This window comes from Pinus tabuliformis, chromosome 4_1, assembly GCF_031772625.1.
Source record: "Pinus tabuliformis cultivar Carrire ecotype Pingquan chromosome 4_1, CPIR1, whole genome shotgun sequence".
In the NCBI taxonomy this organism is placed as follows: domain Eukaryota; kingdom Viridiplantae; phylum Streptophyta; class Pinopsida; order Pinales; family Pinaceae; genus Pinus; species Pinus tabuliformis.
In genome coordinates this window covers 587,277,885-587,290,611 of record NC_142303.1, presented here as the reverse complement: position 1 = coordinate 587,290,611, position 12,727 = coordinate 587,277,885, and the positions used below count along the sequence as shown (strand labels likewise).

General features: G+C 35.7%; 1 long non-coding RNA gene across 3 annotated transcripts in view; it reads left to right on the top strand.

Annotated features, from left to right (window-relative positions):
* Nucleotides 1–4,290: 4,290 nt before the first annotated feature.
* Nucleotides 4,291–12,727, top strand: part of LOC149177328 (uncharacterized) — a 234,589-nt gene continuing 226,152 nt past the window's right edge. The window contains exons 1-4 of one of the 3 annotated variants that reach the window (XR_016258760.1): nt 4,291–4,489; nt 5,156–5,388; nt 5,540–5,805; nt 5,900–6,051. This is a non-coding gene — a long non-coding RNA (uncharacterized LOC149177328). The other 2 variants (XR_016258759.1, XR_016258758.1) reach the window with 2 other exon arrangements.

Here is a 12,727-nt window from a genome sequence, read left to right as displayed (position 1 = left end):
TTAGGGTGATGATTTGACAAAGTCCAACTAGATAGGATTTTGCATGTGTTCATATTCATTGTACTTTCTCTCCCCTTCCTATTTTATAAGCAAGATGAAAGGTGCACCATTCTGTTGGTTATCAAGGTATTATTTTGAATCGTTGTAGTGCATCTTTTTCAATATGCAATAAAATATAGATGCAATTGAGAGTTCAAATCTATGTATTTTCCATTCAAATTTTCCACAATATGCATATGTAAATCAACCAACTTATATCTGCCTCTTTTTGTTGAAACTTTCGAGTTTTCAACTACCTAGTATTTAGGTTATTCTTTCTAGGTGTAGAATTTATTTACCATTGTTAATGAAAATAAAGGGATATAGATATAAAGGGGTATAAAAATGTTTATGAAAAAATGCATACCTACAATATCTAGTGAAAGTAGGGGCTTTTAAAATTGGGGAGGTGTATTGAGTTAGTATTGGTAGGGGGTTAAATAAACTGATTTTTAGAGGTGTTTTCCAATATGTGGTCAAATTAAGGGTATTGTTTAGTATGCCACGAACTCACGTGCTATGTTAGAGGTTCATTGAGTGAAACCCCTGTGTCTTTAGTTAAGACTTTTTAGAAGCTTTTCTGGTGGGTTTTTCCGATCTAATTTCTCTAAAATCCCTCAGGAATTTATTGAAATCACAAGCTTGATGGGTAACCCTTGCATAATTGAAGTGCCCTAAAAGTTTTTCAGAGTGCTGAATCTATATATATATATATATATATATATATACAGTCAAAATCAGTTTTTCCGCCCTCAAATTTTTCCGCCAAATTCCAGCACTAGAAAATCCAAAAAATGACACTAAAGATAACTCCATCCAAAACACATGATAATCAAACTATGACCCACCAGTGATCAAATTTGAAGGGCTGGTCTTAATTTTATTTGGAAGGGCATATATTTATCTAACCCTTCAAAGATGAAAAGTTATTTAAAAAAATTGTATTTTTATTAACAAGTGTATATTAAATGAACTCTTTATAAAAAAAAAATGCCAAAATGAAATGGTGTCCTTCTAAACCTTTAAAATTTAAAAAGTGGCTACATTAAAAGACTATAAAACCTCACTAGAATTTAGCATATAGGCAAACATTTTTCTCAAATTCTTTTAAAAAAAGTAAACATATGTTTATTCTATCTATTAGATAATCTTCAAAAGTATTTGAATTTACATCATTGAAAATATAAATTTATTTGCACAATGGAAAAAGTCTTTTTAGTTTTCATTTGTTTCTAATTTATACTATATGTTTTGTTCAACGTAAAACAATTTAAAGAAAACCAAAAAACAAATATATACCTTCAACAACCAAGGGAATTGAACTTTTCTCTTAACATTGCTCAATCAAAGAACACTATCAATAGACTTTCATCTCCATTAAAAACTTCAAGCTCTATAGATTCAAAAATTTATATAATTAAAAGGAAAGTTTTCCATATCTAATAGGGAAATATTGTAATATGTAATACACATATGCAGTGTGTTGTTGTATGGATTGGTTGGTCGTTTTTTTGTTGTTTAAGAATAGTTTTCAAATTTGGTCCTTACAATGAATTCAAGTTTGGTTGATATCTTTTTCTAATAATGTGGTTTCTGTTCGTTGATGTCTTTTTCTAATAATATGGTTTCTTTTCATTAACAATGTCTTTTACTTCTTCTATGATTTCAAAATCTCCTTAAAAACCCCTTCATAGCAGCAGCTACATGGAAACCCACACGCACAACTTATTTCCTATATGCGGAATGGAGAGAATGAAGCGGCACAGACAATAGTAGTTGTATGGATAGCTATTGGCATTCTATATTTCTAGGAAGACTGACAAGAAAAGGAAATTTAAGTTGTAGCCCCGTAGGCAGACCAATCTTCAGTTGTGTGGTTATTAATAGAGCACTCGAGTTTCATTTTAACATTTCTCCCTGGTTCAAAATTCTACATAATTTTATGGGAATGACACTTATTATTTCTAAATTTTTTTATAGCATTAATTTCTATGTTTTCAAAAACTAGAGAGTTAATAAAGAAAAATGTTTTTTAAGATAAGAGAAGAAATACAGGGTTTTAAATAAAGTTTGATTTTACAAATGTTAGGCTTAATAGTAAGCTTGATTAGAGTAAGTTCAAATGGAAGCAAAGCTAGGCTTTTGTAAGCATTATGGTTGTCAGTCATGGAATCATCTAAAAATAGAAAAGAGATAGTAGTAGTTATTTACCACCATCTAATGGGGTAATTTCACACTTGAACAATCTTGTATGAATGGTTGGTTGACAACAAAGAAATAAAATTTTGAAAATTAGGAAGTAAATGAAGATCCAATATAAAATATGGTTATGTAAAAATATCAATATTATCACTTTAATCTATTTCTAAACACGACAAAATTACATCTTTAACTAATGTATTTCATTTGTTACTATAAAATGAAAAATTATTCATTTATTACTATAAAATGAGAACATATTCATTTATTACTATAAAATAAAAATTCAAATTAATAAAGAGATTACTCTATCTATATATCGATGTTTGCTAAAAAGAAACCTTAAAGAAAGAACCCTATCGGTCTTATTATGCTATCTCAAGATTTCCATGCTGAACAGAGTTTCAAAGTAATGATGTTTTCATGGAAAATGTAAAGAACCCTATCGGCCTTATTATACTGTGTCAAGATATCTATGTGGAACATCAAAGTAATGTCATGAATATGTCCGCATAAAGGTAGGATGGAAGATGTTTTCATAGCCATAGGATGATCAATGCTCGAATATATTCAGCATGATCAGTGCTCGAATATATTCGGAATCCTCAAAGATGTAGTAGATGGTAGTAGTTATTTAGAAGATGACAAATAAAAGTTTGTGAATCAGTAAGTGTAGTTATCACTATCTAATGGGGTAATCTCATAATTCAACAATCTTGTGTTAATGGTGGGTTGACAAGAAATAATAAAATTTTACAAATTAAGGAAAATGGAGATACCACAGAAAATGCAGTATGTTGTTATGATGTAAAAATGGCAATACTATCACTTTAATCTATTTTTAATCATTGGACAAGTATGAAAAATATCGTTTTAAATGTTGAATTGCATACCTGTTGAAGGCCATTGATTGGGACTGTGAAATCGTTTGCCTTTATCGACAATTCAAAAGTTTCATAACTCCCCTTCCAATCCCCTAGAAAAACGAATATATGAAAAAATATGAAGTGAAATACTTCAGCAGATTGATTTTTCAGAGTTGATTAGAGCATGATGTAATTACAAGCATACGTAAATAGAAGGAGACACAAATCCACATCAAACCTTCGGGTTGAATGGAAAGATTAAAAGATTCTGCTTGATACGAAGTGTAACCTTGATGGTTCTCATTCCGCCGCTATTTCATCATTTCCTCCTCAGGAAGGGCAAAAAGTCGTCGACTTTGCTCAAAGACTTAGTCCAACAAATCTTCATCGATGAAATGATGGACGATATAAAAAAGATCCAGAGTCTACACATGACTATATAAAGATCAATAAATGATTCCATGCATAATAATTTTAATCAGTTCCGCCTAAATCAATGAACTAAATCAAAGGTCAGGGAAATGAAAGTTGAAAGTTAAAACTGAGAGTTAAAAATATTTTGCGAACTTGTGCTACACTCGCCGTAACGTTGAGATTGGAAAAATCAATGCAGGCAAGATTCACAAGCTTAGAATAATCTACCTCAGTTATTGTTAATTCTGCCTTTTGTCATTTGTTTCTTTTAAATCCCCGATACCTTCAAAATATGCCCGGTTCACAAATACCAATACATAGCTACTTCTCCTCTGCTATCAATGAATGCGAAAAGAAACCTCTGTTATCAACGAATGATAAACAACATATCATCACTGCTAACTCTATCAGTGTTGCCATTATGACTAATGCCCTCGGAATGGATGAATGACCTCCATTACGTCCCATTGCACTTTATCGAGTGTGGATTTTTTTAAGTGTTTCCAAAACCTACTGCAGACATTAAAGTGTTACGTCAATCGAATTGGATTTTTTTGAAATGTCCTACAGACAGGCAGCCCTTCATACAACATTTTATAATATTATTTAAAATTTTTAGAAAACTTATCAAAATTTAAATTTCTGTTAACTAGTAAATTTCTCTAAGCGCTTCTCTAACGTGCTAAAGGGCTTCGGAAGGGCTGTGATGTGTTCAAATTTGAACACTGTGACCCACTGCATCCTTTCTTAAGGGCTGTGATGTGTTCAAATTTGAACACTGTGACCCACTGCATCCTTTCTCCATTGGATGATGAATCTTTTTACCTGATACAATCCTATCCGTCAATCCAAAACAGAACCGGCACCCTCGAAAGATCAACAGGATGTCAGAGAGATCAACATCAATGGGTAGTGCTACAAAAAGCAGGAATTGATCAACGGGTGGATGTCAGAGAGATCAACATCAACAGGTAGTGCTTTTGGGTAGTGTTACAAAAAGCAGGAATTGATCAACGGGTAGTGCTTTTGGGTAGTTCTATAAAATGCAGGAATTCACATAGAATCCGTTGTTTGAAATCAAGGCGAGTTTGAATTACCTTTGCACTTTACATTCCCTTTCTCCACCTCTCAGGGCTACTGCGTTCAGCTGTCGTCTGGTTGGTTTGTTTGTATGGAGCTCCATGTTGTGTGTTCTAAGTCTGAGTCGAGTCGACTCGAGTCGAGTCTGGTCTGTATGAGTCTAGTCTCCATGTCATCTGTTTTCTGTGTGTGTTGTCTGTAACGGCATTGAGAGGCAGAGGAGGCAACCAGCACATCAATTTTCGAATCAGCAACACGCATAAGGTTTCAATGGCTGCGAAATTGGGTGCTGTCATCTTCCTCCTCAGATCCGGATAAATTTCTGTGGAATCTCTTTCTTACTGTCTATTTCTTTATTTTTAATTATAAATTACAATGACTTCTCAGACACCAATATGAGGGTGAGGTTAATTGCACTCATCCTCATCCTGGTAAATTTATGCTCAGTGTCTTTCTACGCCTTCTTTTATTTATCTTTTCTTTCTCTAAAAAAATTATAGATAAAAAATTAGATTGGCCAGTAACTGAGATATGAGTTCCTATTTTAATTTTATCAGAAAGTAGACGTCAAGACCGGCTGCCCCTGTCTTAAAATCACTTGAAAGAGGACGATCATGCAGTTGATATGAGGGTTTTCCTCTTTGAAAAACGACTGCAGAGGAAGTGGATCTGCTATAGAATGAGAAAAGACAAAAAGGGAAAGAGGGATTGGGGAAGAGGTTCTGGGTGGAGTCAAAAATATTACAGAGCAGAGCAAAGAGCCGGCCAGCTCCAAAATATAGGTACCCAGGTATAATGTTATATTTATGACAGTAGGCAACTTACATCTGCAGAAACAGAGATATAGGTTTCATTATTTTTCATTTATGATAGTAGGTAACTTATGATCTGAAGAAACAGAGATGCATGTTTCATTCTTTTTTCATTTATTGATGTTACAGTGAATTTAGATTTTCATCGTTGATTATGATGCGGAGACAACTAGTTCTGTCATTTAATAGGAGTCTAAAGATGGGGAGCAGTATACTGCAAATTATAAGGTGAAATGGAGTAAAGAAGGGGTTAGCCACCCCAATCATGCTTTTGCTCTTGCTTTCTTTTTCAGAGCTTCAAACTGAGCTGAAGAAGAAGGTGCGCTATTTGTGGATGGAAGTGCGAGATGGGGTGACCGACCAATGGTGGCTCAACGGTACCTTACTAACCAAAGGTATGTCCCTGCCCACCACATTTCACCCAGAATTTGGAACTCAGTCCTACCCTGTGTTGATCATATATGTTAGCCCACCCACCCGGTTCAACAGGTCATATGCGCCTACTGCTGAGGTGTGGGAGGACGCTTGTAATAGCATTTCCACGTGCTTTCGAGATATGCAAGTGAGTTGGGGCCTGGGAGAGGTGCCAGAACAGTTGCTAGGACCAGGAGGCAATTGATGAACACATTGATTCGAAATTGGTACGTCTCCCTGCTGTTGAAATGAATTTATCCCTGGCCATTTATTTTTATTTCTTTGTCTTCTTCGACACTCTATATGTTTAGGAATTCTCTAGGAATTAAACTATTTTAACTCATTTGAAAATAGGCACGGAACAACTCAACTCTCTTAAACCATCTAGGTTTTTGGAGATCTTAAATATCAATCTAACAAATTCAAATGTGATGATGTCTAGACTCTAACTACTGCTTCACCATACTATTTGTGAGGTAGCTTTTTCTTCACATGGAGTTTGCAGAGGGGAAGAATCGATGGTCTTTTATCATTAGCTCTCCCTTACGGTGTAGTGATTTAGGGAGTACCCTAAGTCATTGGACCGAGTAAGGGAAGAATTGAACCCTGAGCTTTGTCATCTCAAAACTTAAATCAAATTAAATACCTATAATCCGACTCATATATTTGTTTTCACAAACCTTTCTATTGCTGAATAGTCAGAAATTGTGTTAATTGAGGGTTGATTAAGTTTATTTTTGGTAGTATAGAAAATTTTATTATGATGGATTTCTCTGGTAGGAATATGGTGCCATGAAATTATGGTATTTTTTTACAGCATACATGCTTTTTGAAATGTTAGTTTTACTAGCATTGGAAAACAAATTAGTACAATGAAGCCAGCTAAGCAATGTCTCTCTGCCATTTTTGTAAAGTAGACCATGAGATCCATATTTACAATCACCCTCAAAAATTTGTTTAATCTTTAATGTTTGATAGTGCCCAAAATGAAACCCTCGTTCTTCTGAGGCATTAGTCCCTATGATAGATTGTATTAGGTATTTGTTATGCTATAGCACTATGGATTACGATAAATTTTTCATGTTCCAACACTAATTTAGGGGTTGTATATAAGCTGTATATACTCAAATCTCAAGTAGCCATAAAGACTAGCTATTGCTGATTGTGGCAGGGACAAGAATTTTCAATTTTGGTCCTTATTTTAAATCAAATTGTTTCCATGTCCCTTGGATGAGTACCATTTGTCTTACTTAGAGTGCCTTATGTCCACAAGGAAAAAAAGGGCTACCACTACTGATGGCTTCCCAACATTTATATATCCACCAATTGCTAAAATAGGAAAGCCACGACCTTGTTCACTATTCCGACATTCATGAGTCCTTCATACAGTAACTAGACACCATATCTTTTGAGGGGAGTCGTGCCAGGATAAAAAATTCTTGAATGTCAAACAAATTTCTCATGACAACCCACTGACTAATAGTACCTGTACCACCTGACCAATTCTTCCAAAACTGAAGGTTACATACAAAAATTATTAAAGACAATTTTGCACCAGGTATGTGATTCTCATTCTTTCTGACCATAAATTCACTATGGACATAACTGCCACCACAAGGATCAAGTGCCAAGTGTCTCCATTCCTTGTATAATTTATTGCTTGACATTTTTCACAATCTGGCTGACTTGTATATCAATGATGAAAGGAAACACTGAGTTTTGGACCATGAAAGGTTCAAGACATTGCCCAAATGACCTTCAAGAGGAAAGAATGGCTTTTCTGAAAGCAAAAATACACTTTCTGGCAACAAAACACAGTCCATTGTCAAGCTCTTTCCACCAGAGGTGACATTTCCTCTTTTCCTTTTATCTACAGGGCTTTCAGTATGCAAGGATAGCAACTCTGGTGAAACGTTGATTGTAATATAGGCATTGGAGAGAATGTCATCTGATTCTATATGAATCAAAAGAAGCTACCCAGAAAACTTTGATGTCTCTTCACTGTCTTTTAATCCAACGCCAACATCACAGAGCTCTAATTCTGTCCTGAATCTGGCTTTCCTCTGCCTTTTAGTTTACAATTTGACATTCGTTGTTGTCTAGATCTATTGAATGCAAACTAAGGCTGTCAGTAGTCACAAAAAAATCAGAAAAATCATCAAGGGAAAAGTATTATGTACTTGACCACAAAGATCTTCAATAGTTATGATAGATTTTTCCTCTATGTTTGCTTCAAAATACCCCTTGTGTCCAAGAATGTGTTCATGGTCTCCATCATATGCATTTACAGTTTTGTTATGTTCACCCTTTTGAGAATTAAGGTTGCTGTTGGACTCATTTATTATCCCCCTTTTGAGAATTAAGGTAGCTGTTGGACTCATTTATTGTCAAATCAAAATAACCCTAGTTCTTTTACTCTAGGGCACTGATCAAAATCCTTTTTACAGTAACAAGAAAAGAGAGGATCTGACTTCCTTTCTGTCATAGTTACCTTACAGGTTCTGAAATTCAAAGCTGCCCTTGTCCCTCATTTATGTGTTTGTCGTCCACCTGTATAAGAAATGTTTGGTTAATGCCAGGACTGTGGTCTGAACCCAAGGGTTTGACCTCATTCATTTCCAATCTGCCAGGTTCAGATTATTTAATGGAACCAGCATTATCTTCATGGCATGTCAAGACATCTTGCTCTAAGGTTGCTTCTTCTACATCTTTGTTATCTTCATTGTTGTTGCCACAACGATGTCCTTTTGGAACAGTAGAAACATCATTATACTTTGGAAAGAACTACCATCCTTTCTCCTTGATCAAGGTTGGGATTATCTTCAGGGGGTTTAGATGTGCTTTTGATTATATCACAAGACCACAGTGAGAGCAATGGAAGATTATTTCTATGGTTATTGAATTGCATAACAGATGTTCAGCGTTGCTCCTTGAACGCTATACATTAAACCAAATATTTTCCCTTTTGAGAGCATATTGTAAGAGTAAATTATAGGAGTTGAACGATGCCCAGAAAATTTGTGTGCATGACTGCCTTGATAGCTTTAGGATCCCTTATTCAGATTGATATTTATTTTTGGACATTGTTACCCAACCATATCTCACTGCTCTTTGGCCCTTGGATGCTGAAATTTAGGTGTATCATGATTTATAACCTGATATATACAACATTTCCAAAGAATGAGATGTAACAAATTAAGGGCTTTGAAACCTTTCAAATCTGTCTTATGGAATTTCTAGAACTTTCAAATTAAGGGCATTTTAAACCTTTCAAATCTTTCCCGGTACTCTGACACTACTGCAAGAACATTGTTCATTATTCCATCTCATTTTGTTTGCTTATGATCTCCCCAGGATGATTTTAACATATCTCTTGAAATGCAGGCTAATCCTCTTCCTATTTGTCGTTTTCCCTTTTCTTCAATGCATATTGCAGCCCCTCAGTTTGTCATCATCCTTTGGATCTAGAAAAGAACCATTGCTATACCTCACACCAACTTGTTATTCATTTCATGTGCGTTTATTCCGATTCACAGTTTTTTGAAATGGTCTGTATGATCTTGAAATGACAAACGATTTTATTTTGGATTCGAAAATTTCTCAGACAGAATCTGATGGTAGGAATTATTTTGTGAATGACAATCGATTTGTTTTAAATTCTAAAATGGTCCAAACAGAGTTTCGCCCATGAATTTTTGAAGTTTGGACATTTCTTTCCACAATCCGATTTTCTCCTCACCCTCTTCACCCGGGATGACACAGACCAGACTCGGATTCTGAAATAGTCTCGAATAAATGAGTCCACGCACGATCGATTCTGCTTGCGAGCACTTGGCGTTGTAGAATCCTAGCGACAGCCTGTTTTGCGCCAATGTAGGTCATAGAAACGCCAAAACAGGAGAGAATTCACAATTCTGAGTGCCACTATAATCAAATCCTTCGATGTCATTGCAGCACAGAAGATTAATATCTCTTCTATTTCTTAGCGAAAACCCAACAGTGCTAATGGTGAGCAGTCTCGTTATTAGAACAGCTGGTCTATAAAGCAGTTAGAGTTTGGCACCCGATTGGAGAATGAGCTGTACATATTCTGCGAATAAACGAATTTATAAAAACTCTACCGATTGCCGTGTGGGTCCATTATTTCATTATTAATGGAACTGTGAAGCTGGAATGTAGTGTTACACTAAATCAATCAGGTTTTCGTTCAGAAATTTGATATTCACGCAAGGTCTAAGAGCTCTAGGTTCTTCATAAACTCGATCTTAACCTTAACCCGATTCGGGTTATCGTAAGGTTCAGCAACAAAGTCAATCGTTGATTGTTGGCTTTGTAGCTAGGATCTTCCATAACCAGAGCATTGGTTGATTGTTGGCTTTGTACCTAGGATCTTCCATAACCAGAGCATTGACTTTGTCCCTAGGTTTTCCCATAATCAGAGCATTGACTTTGTCCCTAGGTTTTCCCGTAACCAGAATGTACAATCGATATATCTGTCATATGTACTTTAAGTACAAGAATCTACTTTACAGACAATATCTTAGTTTTACCCGAAAGCAATCATTCGGGTCTAACAGATGGACCGAATGATTGCTTTCGGGTAACGCTAAGATATTGTCTGTAAAGTAGATTCTTGTACTTAAAGTAAATATGACAGATATCATGATTCTTTACACAATGGATGCTTTTGTACTAAAGCCAACGAGAAAAGACTTGATGGAGAATATTACACTGTAGAGGCTTTTGAACAGTGAAGCCCACGGGAAATCTGGTCACAATTCGGCCCTTGTGACTGGTTCACATTAAAATATCTTGAGATCTGGAAATCGGTCCCGCTTATATTGCATAGTGTCCCATGCATTGGTGTAGATCCGCCAAACAATGATGGGCTTCCCCAGCACGATTTGATGTTGTACTTTAGTAAGGACGAGCCATTCCATGTGCTCTCTCATGTATTCTTCAAGGGAATTATTACACTGGGCGGTTTGATAAGTTGTCCGTTCAGTACTGACCATTTCTTTTACAGTATGATAGACTGGGTGATTAAATTCTCTGTTGCATTGCATAATACAGGTTTTACCCATATTTTTACAATATTTTTCATGTTCTACAGGATCCATGGTTGTCATGTTCATTCCATAGTCTTTCCACCAGTCCTTGAACCATTCACATTGTTGATAACCTTGGTAGTGGCCAACTGTACTAAACTTGATTATGGTATAATGAGTCTCTGTTTGATCATCAATGTTTAAAAATTGCCACCAGAGCTTCTTGTAATCTGCAAAATCATAAACAGTATCAGGGAACATGATATGTGGATCATTTCTGGGCCATTGAGCTACAGGGTGAGCTTTGCCATGACCAGGCTCCTTCCATAAGTCTCGGGTTCTATAAATACAGACATGTCTTTCATATATTCCTGTATTTTTCCCTCCATGATACTAGAATGTAGCAATATCATGAAAATTTTGTTTTAATGCTACTCTTGCTGCTTCAACATTTCTTCTTGCTTTATCATAGACCATGTCGTGTATCCATTTTCTTCCCTTTGGGTAGACCTTTCTTTCTGGCACATAACACTGGAGATATGTATGAGGCTGTAGATTAGCATCTAGTACTTTGGTATTACGGAGCTGCCATGTTGGTTTCCAGTTTCTCTTATAAGTCTCCCACTCTAATTCATCTGGCACAGTCTTCAAAACTTCTTGTTTCTGGTTATTATCCCATTCAGTGATAATAATCATAACATGAGCTTCTTTTTGTTCAATATATTCTCGGCTAAGAAAGTCAGGAAGACTGTTGTGTTTTCCTTTGATGTGTTCTATCGAGGAATCAAAATTTGCGAAGAGTGCCTGCCATCTAGCAAACTTTGATTCTCCAGCATTCTTAATATCTTTAGATAAAACTTTCTGCATAGCTGAAGCATCCGTCCTAACAAGAAAATGCTTGTTTATCAAATAATCTTCAAATTTGTTGATACAATTCCATGCTGCTTTTACCTCCCTTTCAATGACAGAGTAGTTTTGTTCTGCTGAATTCCAAATTCCTGAAGCAAATTGGACTGTTCCTCTTTTCCAATTTTTTGTTTCAAGATTCCTCCCCATCCACCATTGCTTGCATCAAATTCAACTATCTTGAAAGCTTGGTCATCGGCTATGTATAATATAGGTAAAGACTTTACCTTGGCTTTAATTTCTGGGACTCCTTTGGTGTGGAGATTTGACCATTCAGGGGGATTCTTACCAAGCCGTTTATTGAGTATCTTCCTGTCACTGGCACAATCCTGGTAGAAATTACTGACATAATTTAAGCACCCCAAAAATCTTTGCAGCTGCGTTTTGTCTTTAAGCTCATCTGGGAACTTATCTGCAAATTCGATGGCATGCTGTTGTAGAGAAATTTGCCCATTGCAAATTGTGTGTCCCAAGAATTTTATAGAAGTCTGGAACACTTCTATCTTCTTCTTGCTCAGTACCAGTCCATTCTTTTGAACCAATTTCAAGAAAATATTTACATGTTTGAAATAGTCATCAATATTCTTGGAAAAAATTAGAACATCATCAATATAAACAATTAGCCAATCAAAATATGGCTTGAAGATATCATCCATTACCTTCTGGAACTTTGAGGGAGCATTCTTGAGGCCGAATGGCATGATGTTCCATTCATAATGCCCTGCTGGAATACTAAAAGCAGTTTTGAATTTATTTGTTTCATCAATGGCAACCTGCCAAAATCCTGCCTTTAGATCAAATTTAGAAAATATCTTGGCACCTGCAATCCTTCTGATTAAATCTCCTTTGTGCGGAATCGGGTAAGTGTCATCAGCCAGAACTGAATTTAGAGGTTTGTAATTTATAACAAGTCTAGGAATTCCTCTAATTTGTTCAGCTCTTTTATTCA